A 20094-nucleotide genomic window follows, 5' to 3' on the forward strand; every position below is an offset into this window, starting at 1 on the left:
ATTTTGGTCTCTTTGGTTTGTTAGTTCACAGATTTTTCCTTCAGTATAAAATTCTCTTCAATAGTAAATCTAGTTTGTTGTTTCTGTTGTTCTGGAATGAGGAAAAGTGTCAATGACAATAATTTTAAACTTTATTCATGTAGAAAAATCTGGGTTTGGAGATAAAGCAGAGTATTATGATGATGCTGTCACAACTAATGACCTGATAAGTTTGTACCTTTGTTAAATTATCACAATTTATTATTTTAATATTAATGATTAAATAAAGATGATTGATCTGTTTGTACAAATGTTCTGAATTTATATGATTTAGGTGATACAGCGAATGTAAAAACAGCAGAGGAATATGATGATGCCATCACTGCTGGATCGATTCCTGAAAACATACTTGGTAATAACCTTTATTTTTAATATTAAATATGATTATATTATTTAAATTAGTTAATGTAGATGATTGTAGGAATGTAGAACCTAAGTGTCTTTTATCCACCCAGCAATAATGGCTCTGTTCCCAGACCGTTATTCTGGGAATTGTTGATAACATCCTGTGGTTTTCCCAGAACCTTAAGTTCACCAAGATGCACAAAAGCAAGTGTAAATGGCGGCCTGTCCAGACCAGACTCGACTGCTAAAACATGTGAAGATGTATTTAGTAACATCTGCGTCAATATGTGAAAAGCAAGTTTCTTAAGCGGGTCAAGGTGACCCTCATCTCTCAAGTGAGCAGAAAAACAAGCAAGTGGGTTAAGATGAGGTGACAGACAATAAAGTCTCATATTCCAATACAATCCCCAAAATAATCAAGTATTTAAACAAGTAAATAATAGTAATTACCTGAAGTAGATTCATCAATTATAAACAATTAAAATCTCAATAAAAACCTTAAACAGCTCTGATTTACTGGTAGAAAAAACAAAACCTTGCTAAGTTAAATTGTGGTGAAATAAAATTAATTATAAAAGCATTAAAATACATTCTGGTAAAACCACTTCAAGAGACTTTATTACAATTTAATTGATACAAAAACTTTATTTATTGTAACTGGTACAAAAGAAAATATTTAACTGTTTTTAACTGAAGGTTTTCTAACCTTCCAACTAAAAACAATTAACTTAAAAATCAGTGCAGTAGATGGGATGAGTCTTTCAAAATCTGATCCTCTGTTATGTGATTTAGGTGATAGGAGGAGAGTGGACACACCAGAGGACTATGATGATGTGATGACTGCTGGACTGATCCCTGATAACGTAGCCGGTGAGTTTCTGTTTAGTGATTTCTTTTAGAAAGCTGTAGAAATGAATCCTCCATACTGTAAAGAACTTTGTACACTGGTTCTGCTGTAGTGTGTTTATATTTATAAAGATCTAGAAAGAGGATTTTTACATTCACTACACTTTATAAGATCAGAATTCATGTGGTGAAAATGGAATCATTAAATCCACTGTGATTGGAGAGATTTCTGTAGAGCATTTGTGGAGCTTTACTGGCCCCCTGTAACTTTAAGAACTGGTACCTGAGTAAAGTTGAAATCTGGGTGTTTTGGTGTAGAGGACAAAGCTGAGAATTATGATGACGCCATTACAGCTGATCAGAAGTCCCAGATCATGACAGGTAGGACAATATTGTAACTTCAAGCATGAAAAGAGTTCTGAACCACATCATGACTGATTTCATGGTATTGATCTCTACATTTGGGCAGAAGAAACACCACCAGAGGACCATGATGATAATGCTGTTACCATGGAAACAAAGCCAAACTTGATAACAGGTCTGTTAGGAAATGAATTTGAAACTGAAGCATCAATGCAGTAAGAATTCGTTGAGTTTCTTAATGCCATCATCATTTCTCTTCTCATGTTGCTCTAATAGAGGAATCAGAGGACTATGATGATGTGATGGGTGCTGAACAGGAAGTAGGAGGTGCAGAAGGTGGGTTGGTTTAGCTCCATGGCTGTGTGTGAAATGTGCATGATTAAGGAGGATGGAGTAAATGTTGTAAATAAAGTGAACAGGCAGCAGAGTGAAAGTTTGCTTCCATTATTGATCATCTATGAGGAACATTTCAGCCTCCTCCTGATTTTAAACACCTCAATTTACTCATTTTACAGATTATGATGACGTGGAGGAGGAGCCTCAGAAAGACCCAGACCATGTGACCCAGAGACGCCACCCAGTCTTTGTTCAGGAAATGACATCATAACCTCTCTAACCTCAGGAAGTGATTTTCTAACAGCTTATAATAATAAGTACAATTTAAATTCTATATTTTATGTAATGTTTTGATGTTTTTGCATTAATAGTGAATGATTTATTGCTATTAAAATTTTTATAACAATTTTATAATGCTAACCTGCTTAAGCTAACTGCATTTTTATGCAATCTTTTTATATATAATATAAGTATTCATTCATTTTAAGTCTCACAATGAAGATAATAACTGACATTTTAAGCTAGTTTTGATACTGTAATGTTTTGTCGTATTATTTTTATAGCTGCAGTAGTTTATTTTGATATATTTTGAAAAATAAAAATGATTTGATTATTAAGAATACAGTTTGCTGATCTGTGTTGTGCTTTCTCTCTCTGCGTCGCCGTGCTGGGTATCGATAGCAGGTTTGCCAACATAGGAGCTGGCACGTTTGAAAGGGCAAAACCGTGATGTATAGAAGAACTTCCACCTGGAGCGAATTAACATGCATCAGGTGACCACAGGTGATCGTCAGTTAGGTGAAACGTAATGATTATACAATGATGAGACTCTTAAAATGGCTCACTGCTGAACTACTTTAAGACTCTGCTTAAGGGCCCAACAATGACAACCTGGCAGTGGTGGGGACTGAACCAGCGACCCTCCAATTACCAGTGTATCACTGAGCCACCACCTCTTTTATTTTTGTTTTCTAATAGTCAGTAGCACCATATTTACCAAATACTGTGACCCAAAAACATCAACCACTATAGCCTATATATTTATTAATACTGAAAACTGAACACTGTAGGCTACTATAATAGTTCTTCTATAGTAGTTTCTCTTAAGGTTCAGCCTTAATGCCACCAGCTAACAACAGAGCGATACATCACTATGAATAAATCAAGGTTCTTCACATTAACATGAGCGGAGCTGCTCCTGAATGTAATCATGTAATCAAACACAGACTCCAGATTCAGGTGCTGATTTTAGAACAGAAGCTTCTTTCTTGCACAGCTGCCTCTAAGCCAGGGGTGGGCAAACTTTTCGGCTCAAGGGCCACACTGGGTTTTAAAAATTGACAGACGGGCCGGGTGGGTGCGGGGGTGGGGGTTTGGAACTAATATAAATTCACATGTAAACCTTTATTTTCGTGATTAAAAGATGAATTTTTGAATATAAATGAAACACCAGACTCATCCTATTATGTGCACATTTACACATGCGTGAGTGTGATTTTTTTAATGCATTTTTTATTATTTTTATCTTTGTTTCTACTTGGTGTATCGCCGTCTGAACAAAACCAATTCAGCCTTTAAAGCAGCACTTTCAACATAAGTTAATGGTTTATGTGTAACATTTTCAACCTGTCAAGTGGTTTGATCATGCTGGGGTGATAATAGGGTTGCCAACCGTCCTGTAAAATACGGAATCCTTCCTTATTTGGAAACTAAACGCTGCGTTCTGTATTGAACTGATACTGGACACGCTTTGTTCCGTATTTTTTATCAATGGGAGAGAAATGCAGCAGATGAGACAGAGACAGGGTGATGTGTATGAAACAGAAGGAAAGCGTTTGGTTATTATTCTAAGTAGTGTTTACTTTTAGTCTCAGTAACGCCGTGTGTGCGCAGGTTATATCTGTTTAATACACCACTGGGTTTTTTTTTGTGAACAATTGTTTTATTGTTTTCAAAATGTACATATTGACATACATACAATTAGGAACACAATCAAAACAGCCCCCGGGGTGTGTTGGCCAAAATATCAAATTAATAAAATGAAAATGAGTATAGTAAAAAACATAAAATGAAGACAGCACATAGCAGGGCATATAAATACAAACACTAGCTCCATAAAACAAGGTAAGCAATATACAAACAAATATGGCATATAAAAAGAAAAACAGCTCTAACGGTATGCACTCCATTGATTGGAGCGCCTTTTTCCAGGCATTAATGGTTCTTGAGTGTGCTCCATGCATACAGGCCACCGAGAGTTCCAAGGAAATAATGTCCAGTGTAGACAAGATCCATTGCCGTCTTGAAACAACATGAGGAGGCTTCCACCTGTTGGCTAATAGTTTTTTTTGCAGATGTTAAAGTACAGAGCACCATTCGCTTCTGCTGGACTGAGAGATTAAGAGATGAAAAATCATTTAGAAGAAAAATAGATACCGAGCATGGAACATAATTGTCTAGTAAGGCTGAGAGATCGGTGGCAACTTGGCACCAGAAACTGAGGACCTTAGGACAGAACCAAAAGTAATGAAGAAATGTACCTAGCTCCCCTGTAGAACACAGATCACAAATTGGTGATTGAATGAGACGCATATGAAATCTTCTCACTGGTGTAAAATAAAATCTATGCAGGAATTTCCATTGTATTATTTGGTGATCTGGGTTTCTTGAAGATAAGTAGATGGTTTCCCATGCACTATCTGCAAAAAACTCCGGATCTTCCATTGTATTATCTTTGGACCAGGCCAGGCTCACCCCCAACGGGGAGCACGAGGCCTTAAAACCCCTTGGTGGTCTTTAGCCCGTCGATGGGCATTGAATTTTTATGTTTGTGTTTCTCTGTATACTGTTACACCGTCAAAATATCATTGTTGGTAAACAAGGAACCTTCTGATAGCTTAAAATCTCTAGTTTTTAGCAACGTAAACATTGAGCTTATTTTGTTTATAAGTTCTTTTAAAAACACAAAAGAATTGTAGGTCTGATAAATTTCTGCCAGAAGTACAGCGTTTATATTTTGTAATATTGTACAGCGGTACTTGCATTAATACCGACAGCATTTATACCAAACAAGCCAGTACAACTTCACAATCACATTTCTGCTGTTTGTTTTACTTCAAATACATCAGCATCCAAAATATTACAGAAAAGTTTTACATCTGATAAAGCTCTGCCATCAATGCAATGCATCAAAGCACTCGGTAAACAACACCACCGCGACAAATGTATATCAAACAAAAGCATGAGAGCTAAACCAGCACATACCTGGATCTTTTATCTTCAATCTGAGTCCAAATTTATGTTCATTAGTCCTTCCATTCCAGATAAAATCCACTTTTTGTAAATGTTTACAAACACCGGCAGCCATTTTTGGATTGTTGCAAGCATGTTTTTAGAACTTTGGAAGTCAATAACACGTGAATATCAGCTCGTATTATAATGAGAAAGCGCTCACAGTACTCAGAAACCCTCCATCTAACTGATAGTGCTCAGAGTTTGGCTGTTTGGTTGCGTAATACCTTTACAGCCAATGTACAGACAGTATCCATCACCCCACTAAATACTTGCTTTTCATTGGAGAAATGCAAAAATATTAGCATATTTTGCTTTTGATTGGAGGACCAGCTTATATCCCGCCCCGCTTTTTGCATTTAGCCTCTCGGATTAGTCTAAACAGCTGTATTTCACCAGCCGTCACCATGGATACACATTACGCACACTTGAACGTGGGCTTCTGAGTCAAGTAAGTGATTCATTCTCTCCTCTTAGTGCTGATAATACAGTGTGATTCAATTTAAACGACTCAGGTCGTGAACAGTTCAACCGGCTGCCTGTATCATGTTACAAAAGTAGCGGTTTTTGTGTGTGTGCGCGCGCGGGGGGGAAGGGAGGGCGCGCTGGCTGCCTGTGAGAGTTCATCACTCCAAAAAACACTCAAATGTTATAAATAATGACTTTATAAAGTATAAATAATGCATTTTACACATTTTATCTGCAGTATAATCTGTTTATTCTGAGTTAGAAAGCTTTGGAAAGCTTTGGAGAGCAGTAAAGTGTGATGCCACTCCAGATGCAATAACTCGAAATCAGAACAAGTTAGAGGTCTAAGATTTGGGCTGGTCACAGAAAACCCCTTTGGCTACTACTCTATAGTGTTGTGTAGATGGTCTGCAGACCTGCAGTCCTACTTATACTCACTGAAACTTTGGATAAAAAAAAAATGTAAAAAGCGCCTACATTTTGGGGGGTTTTTGTCATCATTTGATCATTGTAACATAACATCATGGCATTTGGCTGTGTTTTTCTGATACTTTAAAGGGTTTTCTATAACACTGAAGTATAATTTTTGTGTTATCTTATAAACTTTCTGAATGAGAAGCCTTAGAAACTAGGTATGTCTTTCAGGCGGAAAATGCACAAAAATAGGCCGGACTACCAAGGGGTAGGAAGGTGTAAGTGTTAGAAACTAAACACGACCTCTTATTAGGGTTCACTACTTCAAGCATTGGGTGTAACCGCAGTTTAGAGCTTAAGGGTGCTCCATAGGCCCGAAGTGCTGATTTAAGTTGCAAGTACTTATAGAAAGAGTTATTAGGCAAGTCAAATTGTTCTTTAATATCCTGAAAGGATCTTAATCCATTTTCATCAAAGATATCACCCAAGACATGGACTCCTCTGCTTTCCCAACTGATACAGCTGAACGGAGAACTTTCTATTAGCAGAATACACCGCTGTTTGGGTAGTGCAGTGGGCAGAGCGCGTCGCTCATGTTTTTCTGCCCTAGGTTCGAATCCGGCTTAGGACCAAACTAAAGTAACTCAGGCAGGGCCGACGCTATATGGATTAGGTAAAAATGTTGTTGCACTGTTGTTACATGATTACATAATGTTCTTTATGGATGTTGTTTTGCCTAAAACATGGTTCTGGTTTATTATTATAAAGAATAAAAATAATAAATGTTAAACAGCCAAATCAATGTTCCTATGACGGTGAGACACGTTATATTTTTTATAGGTGCAACCCTAACCGCCTGGCGTACGCCATCTAGTGGAATCAATTAAAACGCAAGTTTAGTGTAAGAAAAAGATTAAATTAATGCGGTTTTAGGACAGTTTTGTAAATACTCAGTGGGCCGGATTAAACAGCCTAACGGGCTGTATGTGTCCCGTGGGCCGTAGTTTGCCCACCACTGCTCTAAGCCCATGGTAATATATACCCATACACAATGTAATACATATATAACATATATTACATATACACCTGTATTTGAGCAAACTATGAAGACAATTTCATATATAGACATATGTGTGGCTCATAGAAATATACGTATATGCTTCTATATGTGTAACACAGTTTTGCCATACACTGATCAGCCATAACATTAAAACCAGCTCCCTGTTTCTACACTCACTGTCCATTTTATCAGCTCCACTTACCATATAGAAGCACTTTGTAGTTCTACAATTACTGACTGTAGTCCATCTGGTTCTCTACATGCTTTGTTATCTCCTTTCATGTTGTTCTTCAATGGTAATAATTCAATCTATTCTATTTTACCTAAATAATCATCGCTAGTACAGTCGGACTGTATTTAAATTCTGTTGCTGTGACATTTCAAGTTTTGATCTAGTAACAAAAAGGAATTATGGATTATTTCTTATTATTCTCTATTAAAGGATAAATACTGTAACAGAATGATGTTACGCTGACAAGATTTTCTTATATCTCTTCAGAATAAGGGAATTTATTTAATAATTAACTGATCAATTAATTAATTAATTGTTAAAAATGAATTATGGAGCACCATGAAAACCACATTTAGGATTTAGTCATTTTCTGATGGTGTTATGTTCTTTATATTTTATTTTCTCTCACCTGGGAATCAAACTCACAGCGTTACATTCAGAATCGTGTGTTTATCTCTAGATGTTTCTACAACCCCAATTCCAATGAAGTTGGGACGTTGTGTAAAACATAAATAAAAACAGAATATGATGATTTGCAAATCCTTTTCAACCCATATTTAATTGAATAGACTACAAAGACAAAATATTTAATGTTCAAACGGATAAACTTTATTGTTTTTTTGCAAATATTCACTCATTTTAAATTTGATGCCTGCAACACGTTCCAAAGAAGTTGGGACAGGGGCAACAAAAAACTGGGAAGTTGAGGAATGCTCAAAAAACACCTGTTTGGAACATTCCACAGGTGAACAGGTTAAGTGGAAACAGGGAAATGTCATGATTGGGTATAAAGTACGGTGGCCGAGAAGTGCTAAACAAATTTACATTTCAGAAAACAAAATTACAAAAACACAAAAACATTTACAACGAAAGCAAAAACAAATTTACAAGGGTTTGGGTACCCAGTGTTTGTAAATTTGTTTTGGCATATGTAATTTTGTTTTCTAAAATGTTAATTTGTTTTGCACTTCTCGGCCGCACATTTCTGACGGAAAAGGTAGGTACAATAACACCGGAAGTGCGTGTTGCTTACCTGCTGTCAATCAAACTGTTTCTCAGCGGTAAAGTGAACGGAGTTTGTGATGGTGACGATAAACAAGGTTTTGTCTAGTTTGTGGAAATCATTTATTTATCCAGTTGACCCGCTATTGTTTTTCTTGTAGAAAGGTATTAGATAGTTTGTGCAGATGTTTAGACGTGGTGTGTGCATCTCTATCTACCGTCCGCTCTTCTAAACATCTAAGGACTAACCACAAGAACAACAAAAGTGAAATAATGAAAGTAATTAACACAAAATGGACAAAACATTGTTTATTAGGGACGGAACATTTGATACCGAGGCTCTGAAGCTTGTTTCACTTTTGTAACACTGGACTCAGTGTATCGGAGCTTATATTAAAGCAGCATGTGCGGGACTGATTTAAAGCTTTGGTGCTGTGTTTTATCTCACTCACTATATAAGAGACAATCAAACCAGGGTTACCAACCATCCCGTAACATACACAATCCTTCTTTATTTGGAGACTAAACACCGCGTTCAGTATTGAACTGATACGCGCTTTGTTCCGTATTTTTATCAATGGGAGACAGTGTGATGTGTAAAAAACAGAGGGAACTGCTGAATGAAAATAATAAATGTTAAACACCATAAATAAAACCTTTGTTCTCATGACTGTGTAAGGTGCCACACACCCCCCCCCCCCCCCCCACAGGTATTTTCAGCACAATCAGGAAAAAAGCTTCAAAAGCTTAAATGATGCTTCATCTGCACTCTGCCCACTGCGCTACTCATACAGCGGTGTATTAAACAGGTTATGCTGCTATAACCAGCACACACACACCGCGTTACTAAGAATAAAAGCGAATACTACTTAATATAATTCCCACAGTAGCAGCAGTTTCCTTCTGTTTTATACACATCACACTGTATCCCATTGATAAAAATACGGAACAAAGCGCGTATCAGTTCAATACTGAACGAGAATTATTCTGTATTTTACGGGATGGTTGGTAACCCTGGTTTGATTGTCTCTTATATAGTGAGTGAGATAAAACACAGCGCCAAAGCTTCATCAGTCCCGCACATGCTGCTTTAATATAAACTCCGATACACTGAGTCCAGTGTTACAAAAGTGAAACAAGCTTCAGAGCCTCGGTATCAAATGTTCCGTCCCTAATAAACAATGTTTTGTCCATTTTGTGTTAATTACTTTCATTATATCGCTTTTGTTGTTCTTGTGGGAATTCCTTAGATGTTTAGAAGAGCGGACGGTAGATAGAGATGCCCAATCCCACGTCTAAACATCTGCACAAACAATCTAATACCTTTCTACAAGAAAAACAATAGCGGGTCAACTGGATAAATAAATGATTTCCACAAACTAGACAAAACCTTGTTTATCGTCACCATCACAAACTCCGTTCACTTTACCGCTGAGAAACAGTTTGATTGACAGCAGGTAAGCAACACGCACTTCCGGTTTATTGTCCCTACCTTTTCCGTCAGAAATGTGCGGCCGAGAAGTGCAAAACAAATTAACATTTTAGAAAACAAAATTACATATGCCGAAAATAAATTTACAAGTGCTGAAACACTTTTACATATGCCAAAACAAATTTACAAACACTGGGTACCCAAGCACTTGTAAATTTGTTTTTGCTTTCGTTGTAAATGTTGTTTTTGTGTTTTTGTAATTTTGTTTTCTGAAATGTAAATTTGTTTTGCACTTCTCGGCCACCGTAATAAAGGGAGCATCCCCGAAAGGTTCAGTCATTCACAAGCAAGGTTTACCACTTTGTGAACAACTGCGTGAGCAAATAGTCCAACAGTTTAAGAACAACGTTTCTCAACGTGCAATTGCAAGGAATTTAGGGATTTCATCATCTACAGTCCATAATATCATCAAAAGATTCAGAGAATCGGGAGAAATCTGTGCAAGTAAGCGGCAAGGCCGAAAACCAACATTGAATGCCCGTGACCTTCGATCCCTCAGGTGGCACTGCATTAAAAACCAACATCATTCTGTAACGGATATTACCACATGGGCTCAGGAACACTTCAGAAAACCATCGTCAGTCAACACAGTTCGTCGCTCCATCTACAAGTGCAAGTTAAAACTCTACCATGCAAAGCGAAAGCCATAACTCAACAACACCCAGAAACGCTGCCGGCTTCTCTGGGCCCGAGCTCATCTGAGATGGACCGACGCAAAGTGGAAAAGTGTCCTGTGGTCTGACGAGTCCACGTTTCAAATTGTTTTTGGAAATCATGGACGTCGTGTCTTCCGGGCCAAAGAGGAAAAGGACTGTCCGGATTGTTATCAGCGCAAAGTTCAAAAGCCAGCATCTCTGATGGTATGGGGGTGTGTTAGTACCCCATGGGTAACTTGCACATCTGTGAAGGCACCATTAATGCTAAAAGGTACATACAGGTTTGGGAGCAACATATGCTGCCATCCAAGCAACGTCTTTTTCAGGGACGTCCCTGCTTATTTCAGCCAGACGATGCCAAGCCACCTTCTGCACGTGTTACAACAGCGTGGCTTCGTAGTAAAAGAGTGCGGATACTAGACCGGCCTGCCTGCAGTCCAGACCTGTCTTCCATTAAAATGTGTGGCGCATTATGAAGCGCAAAATACGACGACGGAGACCCCGGACTGTTGAGCAACTGAAGTTGTACATCAAGCAAGAATGGGAAAGAATTCCACCTACAAAGCTTCAAAAATTAGTGTCCTCAGTTCCCAAATGCTTATTGGGTGTTGTTAAAAGGAAAGGTGATGTAACACACTTCTTTGGAACGTGTTGCAGGCATCAAATTCAAAATGAGTGAATATTTGCAAAACACAATAAAGTCAGTTTGAACATTAAATATCTTGTCTTTGTAGTGTATTCAATTGAATATGGGTTGAAAAGAATTTGAAAATCATCGTATTCTGTTTTTATTTATGTTTTACACAACGTCCCAACTTCTTTGGAATTGGGGTTGTATTAAAAGTGAATCGAATGGTGGTGAAACCAGGAAAGTTTGAAGCCTAATTGAAGTGTAGGTTATTGATTGATAATAGAATGTAGTGACCAATAAAACATCAGAACCCGGCTCTCCACTTTAAGCATCTGAAAATGAGACTACCTTGAAGGTTGGTTTTTAGAGCCAGTAATGATGTCACCTTGTGTGTTAAACCTTCAAGAGGGTCACAGCAGGAGATGTTGGTTTGTACCTGCAATTCTCCTCAAGGCTCGGTTATAGATGCTATGCAGGGGGTCTGAGCTGTTTTTGAGTGAAAGCTCCCTCATATTTCGTCTCCTTTGTTGGAACACTGAGCACAGAGACTACAATACAAGACTCACGGTGTGTGATTCTGTAAACAGGTTGGATTCTGTATGAGCTGCTGAATTAGATTGCAGATTAAAAAACTTTTCCTTGGCCAATATTAAACTCTCAAATTCAATTCAATTCAACTTTATTGTCATTATACAATAAAGGGTTGTACAGTATAGCGAAACACTGTCAGGCTACATCTCAAGTGCAGACAACAAAAGACAATAGTGCAAAGACAATGGGGGGAGGGGATGGGGGAGGTTACCAAAAAATTTCCAAACATAAGGTGCTTAGACAAGGTGCAATGACAATACAAGGCGCATAGACAAGGTGCATGGACAGATTTGAGGTAGTGGATTTAGCAGCTAGGTTGATGTAAACGAAGTCCAGTAAAGTGTGAGTGCAATGAAAGTACAATCTTATGAGTTATTGTGCAGGGTTGGGTAGTGACAGTCAGAAAGGTAAGTTATGTCCTGGTAGATGTTGTAGGAGTGACCAGTTTAACCGCTTGTGGGTAGAAAATGTTCTTAAGTCTGGTGGTTCTGGCTCGAATGGTCCGGTACCTCCTCCCAGATGGCAGTGGCTGGAACAGGAAGTGGCTGGGGTGTGTGGGGTCAGAGGAAATGTTCCTGGCTTTCCTCAGACATCTTTTATTGTAGATGTCCAGTATGGGTGGGAGTGCGGTTACAGTGATGTGCTGGGCAGTTTTCACCACCCTTTGAAGAGCCTTGTGTTCAGCAGCTGTGGCACTGTCGTACCAGACCGTGATGCAGTTCGTCAGGATGCTGTCCACAGTGGATCTGTAGAATTTACAGAGAAGCTGCTGTGGCAGGTTGACTCTCCTCAGCCTTCGAAGAAAGTGGAGACGTTGTTGTGCCTTTTTGATGACATGTGATGTGTTGAGTGACCAGGTGAGATCCTCAGCTAGGTGGACGCCGAGGAACTTGAAGTTGCTCACTCTTTCCACCGTTGTCCTCTGTGCACAACTGAATCCAAATCCCACTGTGCGGTTTAGCTAGATGCAATCAGTGCACTAAACATGACCAGTTTACTAAGAGCGCTGATAATGGTGTAACTGGAAAACCTTTAAACTCTGATGAAACACGAACAGTAAAAGGGGCTCTGTTCGTGGGGGGCTCCACGACAGGGGGGCTCCACGACATGAACTCTACCACTCACCTCACTTTAATTTCACCTATCTTTAATTCATTCTGATCAGCATGCAGCATATACAGGGGTTGGACAAAATAACTGAAACACCTGGTTTTAGACCACAATAATTTATTAGTATGGTGTAGGGCCTCCTTTTGCGGCCAATACAGCGTCAATTCGTCTTGGAAATGACATATACAAGTCCTGCACAGTGGTCAGAGGGATTTTAAGCCATTCTTCTTGCAGGATAGTGGCCAGGTCACTACGTGATGCTGGTGGAGGAAAACGTTTCCTGACTCGCTTCTCCAAAACACCCCAAAGTGGCTCAATAATATTTAGATCTGGTGACTGTGCAGGCCATGGGAGATGTTCAACTTCACTTTCATGTTCATCAAACCAATCTTTCACCAGTCTTGCTGTGTGTATTGGTGCATTGTCATCCTGATACAAGGCACCGCCTTCAGGTTACAATGTTTGAACCATTGGATGCACATGGTCCTCCAGAATGGTTCGGTATTCCTTGGCAGTGACGCGCCCATCTAGCACAAGTATTGGGCCAAGGGAATGCCATGATATGGCAGCCCAAACCATCACTGATCCACCCCCATGCTTCACTCTGGGCATGCAACAGTCTGGGTGGTACGCTTCTTTGGGGCTTCTCCACACCGTAACTCTCCCGGATGTGGGGAAAACAGTAAAGGTGGACTCATCAGAGAACAATACATGTTTCACATTGTCCACAGCCCAAGATTTGCGCTCCTTGCACCATTGAAACCGACGTTTGGCATCGGCACGAGTGACCAAAGGTTTGGCTATAGCAGCCCGGCCGTGTATATTGACCCTGTGGAGCTCCCGACGGACAGTTCTGGTGGAAACAGGAGAGTCGAGGTGCACATTTAATTCTGCCGTGATTTGGGCAGCCATGGTTTTATGTTTTTTGGATACAATCCGGGTTAGCACCCGAACATCCCTTTCGGACAGCTTCCTCTTGCGTCCACAGTTAATCCTGTTGGATGTGGTCTGTCCTTCTTGGTAATATGCTGACATTACCCTGGATACCGTGTCTCTTGATACATCACAAAGACTTGCTGTCTTGGTCACAGATGCGCCAGCAAGACGTGCACCAACAATTTGTCCTCTTTTGAACTCTGGTATGTCACCCATAATGTTGTGTGCATTGCAATATTTTGAGCAAAACTGTGCTCTTACCCTGCTAATTGAACCTTCACACTCTGCTCTTACTGGTGCAATGTGCAATTAATGAAGATTGGCCACCAGACTGGTCCAATTTAGCCATGAAACCTCCCACACTAAAATGACAGGTGTTTCAGTTATTTTGTCCAACCCCTGTATATATACAGTATATATGAAGTTTGTTGAAGGGGCCCAAATGTTTTTTTGCACTGGGGCCCATGAGCTCCTAGTTACACCACTGGGCTGTCCCACCTCTATTTAACAGACTTTAACATGATTATTCTATAACGGCTCATAAAGGAGACTTAGAGATTAAAAGGTTAATGCCTAATATAAGCCGATTTACAATTTAAAAAAAAAATAACTAAATCTAAATATCAATATATACAGTGGGGAAAATAAGTATTTGATACACTGCCAATTTTGCAAGTTTTCCCACCTACAAAGAATGGAGAGGCCTGTAATTTTTATCGTAGGAACACTTCAACTGTGAGAGACAGAATCTAAAAAAAAATCCAGATAATCACATTGTATGATTTTTAAATAATTAATTTGCATTTTATTGCATGAAATAAGTATTTGATCACCTACCAACCAGCAAGAATTTTGGCTCTCACAGACCTGTTAGTTTTTCTTTAAGAAGCTCCTCCTATTCTGCACTCATTACCTGTATTTATTGCACCTGTTTGAACTTGTTACCTGTATAAAAGACACCTGTCCACACACTCAATCACACTCCAACCTCTTCACCATGGTTACATTTACATTTTCAGCATTTAGCAGACACTCTTATCCAGAGCGACTTACAGAAGTGCTTCTATAGTGAACATTTTATTTCTCAAGTTTAGGTAAACAACAGTCGAAGAACATCACTCTGCTAAAACCTGTTAGAACCAAAGTGCCTTTTTTTTTTTTTTTTTTTGGAAATGGAAAAGATTGGAAAAAAGTGTTAGTAAATAAGTACAAGTCAGCCTAAGTGTTTAGTAAAAAGGTGGGTTTTTAATCGTTTTTTAAAGACAGCAAGAGACTCAGATGTTCGGACAGACAGAGGAAGTTCATTCCACCACTTCGGTGCTAGCCTTGATGCTTGTCTTCCTCGAGTCCTGGGTGGAGGATCAAGTCGAGCGAGACTAGAGGCTCGGAGGTTGCGTGGTACAGAGCGGGGTTTGATTAGACCCCGAAGGTAGCTTGGGGCTGGTCCATTTTTGGCTTTGTAGGCGAGCGTCAATGTTTTAAACTGAATGTGTGCAGCTACAGGAAGCCAGTGAAGAGAACGCAGCAGTGGGGTGATGTGGCAGTGTTTGGGTTGGTTAAAAACCAGACGTGCAGCTGCATTTTGAATGAGCTGTAAGGGTTTAATCGTGGACATGGGAGCTCTAGCCAGAGGGGAGTTGCAGTAGTCCAACCGTGAGATTACAAGTGATTGCACCAGAATCTGGGTAGCTTCCCTGGAGAGAAATGGCCGAATCTTCCTGATGTTGTACAGGAGGAACCGGCACGCTCTTGTCATGTTGGCTATATAAGGAGAGAATGTCAGCTGGTTATCAAGGACAACACCAAGACTTCTTACCTTATCAGATGGTCTGATCTGGGAGTCATCCAGAGAAATGACTAGGTCCTGGGTTGGAGACTGATCTCCAGGAATGAGCAACATCTCTGTCTTGCTGGGATTAAGTTTTAGATGATGAGCCGACATCCATTGTGAGATATCTTGCAGACATGCTGAGATTCGAGCTGAGACTTGCGTGTCTGAAGGAGGAAATGACAGAACGAGCTGAGTGTCATCTGCATAGGAGTGGTAGGAGAAGCCATGGGAGGCTATGACCTTGCCCAGAGAGCTGGTGTAGATAGAGAAAAGAAGTGGGCCAAGTACAGAGCCCTGAGAAACACCGGTTGAGAGAGTGCATGGGGGAGATATGGATCCCCTCCATGACACTTGGTAGAAGCGCCCTTCCAGGAAGAAGGCCATCCATTGCCATGCTGAACCTGTTACTCCAAGGTTGGAGAGAGTGGTCAGGAGAATGCTGTGATTCACTGTGTCGAAGGTGGCAGAAAGGTCAAGAAGAATGAGGACAGATGACAGTTTGGCTGCTTTGGCTGCATGAAGCTTCTCAGTAACAGCTACAAGAGCTGTTTCTGTAGAATGTGCTGCCTTGAAGCCAGACTGGTACGGATCGTGGAGATCATTCTGAGTGAGAAAGGCAGATAGTTGGTTATAGACAGCACGTTCAAGAATTTTGGATAGAAAAGAGAGGAGTGAGACAGGTCTGTAGTTGTTAATGTCTGTAGTGTCTAGTGTAGGTTTCTTAAGAAGGGGAATGACCTGAGCCTTCTTAAAAGCAGTAGGGACAACACCTGATGTCAGGGAGTTGTTGATGATGGGTGTGATGAAGGGTATTAGGTCCTGTGAGATGTCTTTAAGGATGGTGGATGGTATAGGGTCAAGTGTGCATGTAGTGGGATTGCTGGATGAGAGGAGCTGTGTAACCTCATCCATGGTGAGTGGGGTGAATCTGGTGAGTGTGTTGGTGGGTTGAGGGTCAGTTGAAAGTGGGTCAGTCGGAGAGAAGGATTGATTGATTTTGTCAATCTTGTCCTGGAAGAATGTTGCAAAGTCAGTAGCAGTGAGAGAGGCAGATGGGGGAGGAGGAGGAGGGTTCAGAAGAGAGGAAAAGATAGCATGAAGCTTACGTGGGACAGCAGCAGATTGTTCAAGCTTGGCTTTGTAAAAAGATGTTTTTGCAGCAGTCACATCAGATGAGAACCTGGACAGCAGATCGTGGTAGGAGTGGAGATCAACACCAAGCTTAGATTTCCTCCACTTTCTCTCAGCTGCCCTTAATTCTCTTCTGTTGCTGCGCAGTGCATCTGAAAGCCAAGGAGCAGGGTGAGAAGGTTTACCTCGTTTGAGGGTAGGAGGACAGAGCTGATCGAGGGATGTTGAAAGAGAAGAGAGTAGAGTATTAGTTGCAGAGTTGAGGGGAAGTGTAGCAAGCATGTCAGGGTTAGGTAGTGAAGTTAGGATGGTGGAGATCAGCAGGGAGGGAGATAAAGAGTGAAGATTGGGGCGTGTTGTAAGGGTGAAAGTGTGGTTGGAGGTAGGAAGAGTTGGGAGACAGAGAGAGAAGGACACAAAGTGATGGTCAGAGAGGTGGAGTGGGGTGACAGTGAGGTCCAGAACAGAAGCTGGACGGCTGAAGACCAGGTCCAGAAGATTGCCTCCTTTGTATGTCGGAGGGCTGTGATTAAAGAGGAGGTCGAAAGATGAAAGAAGAGGAAGAAGACAGGAGGACTGAAGTGAAGGGAGATTAAAGTCACCAAGAAGAGTCAGAGGAGTTCCATCTGAAGGGAAGAAACTCAGAAGAACATCTAGCTCTCCTATGAAGTCTCCCAGTGCGCCAGGTGGTCTGTAAATGACAATTATATGAAGAGTAATCGGAAAAGTAACAGTAATAGAATGAAATTCAAAAGATGAAATGTTAAGGTGATAAACATTCACAGTAGTGAATTGCCATTTCTTGGTCAGGAGCAAACCTGTACCACCACCCCTACCAGATCCTCTCGGTGTATGAGAGAAGGTGTAGGCAGAGGATAAGGCTGCTGGTGTTGCTGAGTTCTCGGTGGTGATCCACGTCTCAGTCAGTGCCAGGAAGTCAAGTTAGTTTAGATTAGTGGAAAAAAAAACCTAGTGATAGAGAAGACCAGCCGCTACAGACAATTTAATTTTATACTAAGCTTGCCCCTCAATTCACACCTAGGCCTCCACCAATAGGCGCCTGAAGCCACTTTAACCAATCAGCAAAACACAGATTAATGCATCAACAGACTATCTTTTAACAATAGTTAAATGCTACTTAAATGCTACTTCAATTCTAGCAATGTTAATAATCAAAGTTACAAAGATAGTCTAGAACAAGTTACAGCAAAAAATATACACTTTAACCATAATCTTACCTTACCCAGGAATACAAATGAACACTATAAAAGTTACAAGCACTGATTAATTCAATGGCTGGAGATTTAATTTTATACTAAGCTTAGCCCTGCCCCTCAATTCACACCTAGGCCTCCAACAATAGGCACCTGAAGCCACTTTAACCAATCAGCAAAACACCATGGTTAAGACCAAAGAGCTGTCTAAGGACACCAGGGACAAAATTGTAGACCTGCACAAGGCTGGGATGGGCTACAGGACAATAGCAAGCAGCTTGGTGAGAAGGCAACAACTGTTGGCGCAATTATTAGAAAATGGAAGAAACACAAGATGACTGTCAATCTTCCCCGGTCTGCTGCTCCATGCAAGATCTCACCTCGTGGGGTAAGGATGATCCTGATAAAGATCCTGATGACCTGAAGAGAGCTGGGACCACAGTCTCAAAGATTACCATTAGTAACACACTACGCCGCCATGAATTAAAATCCTGCAGGGCACGCAAGGTCCCCCTGCTCACGTCAGCACATGTCCAGGCCCGTTTGAAGATCACCAATGACCATCTGGATGATCCAGAGGAGGCATGGGAGAAGGTCATGTGGTCAGATGAGACCAAAATAGAACTTTTTGGTATCAACTCCACTCACTGTGTTTGGAGGAAGAAGGAGGATGAGTACAACCGTCCCAACCGTGAAGCATGGGGGTGGAAACATTATACTTTGGGGGTGCTTTTCTGCAAAGGGGACAGGACGACTGCATCGTATTGAAGGGAGGATGGATGGGGTCATGTATAGCGAGATTTTGGCCAACAACCTCCTTCCCTCAGTAAGAGCATTGAAGATGGGTCATGGCTGGGTCTTCCAGCATGACAATGACCCGAAACACACAGCCAGGGCAACTAAGAAGCATTTCAAGGTCCTGGAGTGGCCTAGCCAGTCTCTAGACTTGAACCCAATAGAAAATCTTTGGAGGAAGCTGAAACTCAATGTTGCCCAGCGACAGCCCCGAAACCTGAAAGATCTGGAGAAGATCTGTATGGAGGAGTGGGCCAACTTCCCTGCTGCAGTGTGTGCAAACTTGGTCAAGAACTACAGGAAACGTCTGACCTCTGTAAAGGTTTCTGTACCAAATATTAAGTTCTGTTTTTCCATTGTATCAAATACTTATTTTATGCAATAAAATGCAAATTAATTATTTAAAAATCATACAATGTGATTATCTGGATTTTTTTTTTTAGATTCTGTCTCTCACAGTTGAAGTGTCCCTACGATAAAAATTACAGGCCTCTCCATTCTTTGTAGGTGGGAAAACTTGCAAAATCGGCAGTGTATCAAATACTTATTTTCCTCACTGTACATTCATCAGGTCTAACTAATAAAGTTCTATAACATGAAATCATGATGACATTATTTAGGTGAACAGTAACATTCCTAACATACAACACAATGTTCTTCAGATTCTTATATAGTTGCTCTAACTATCGGCATAACATCATTCCTGAGGCTAGATTTACATTTAAAAGATATACATAAAGAAAGTATCATTATAAAAATAACAATTATATATAGGAATAATTATATATCAAAACACTAGGAAGAGAGAACTGTCTGACTTTCTTCAGAAGAACAACTCGATCCGAGCGGCTCGCCGAGTGCTCGGCGACTGAAGAGAGATTTCTAGCATGTTAGATATCTGGATCCGAGTTGCCCGACTGGCAATGAGTGCTATGTCGAACAGCCAATGAGAACGCAAGATACGGTGTGAGAGGAAACACAGGAAAGGAGTGTAAAAGGTGGTACAGGGGCGTAATATAGTTTCTATCAGAATACATCAGCACACACACAAGTTTTACAGTATTTCTGACCTGATGGATCTCTACAAAACACCCACGCTGCATTGCAAACAATATTTATTAACCTCCAACTCACTATAGAACAATCCATGCTGCTCGTGTTGCCAAATCCACTCAGATTCATTTATTTTTCCTCTTTGTTTTTATGCTGCACATCAGCACACAAACTTTGATCTCTCGCTACTTGTTGACGTGCATTTTTGGACGTGGTATCGTTAAACCCCTCGTCACTTCTCACGTGTGTTTTCATGAC

General features: G+C 40.4%; 1 pseudogene; it reads left to right on the plus strand.

The window, feature by feature from the left end:
• Window positions 1–2276, plus strand: part of LOC134330960 (scavenger receptor cysteine-rich type 1 protein M130-like) — a 42273-nt pseudogene extending 39997 nt beyond the window's left edge.
• The last annotated feature ends 17818 nt before the right edge of the window (window positions 2277–20094 follow it).

The sequence above is a fragment of the Trichomycterus rosablanca genome, chromosome 1 (genome assembly GCF_030014385.1).
Source record: "Trichomycterus rosablanca isolate fTriRos1 chromosome 1, fTriRos1.hap1, whole genome shotgun sequence".
NCBI classification, from domain to species: domain Eukaryota; kingdom Metazoa; phylum Chordata; class Actinopteri; order Siluriformes; family Trichomycteridae; genus Trichomycterus; species Trichomycterus rosablanca.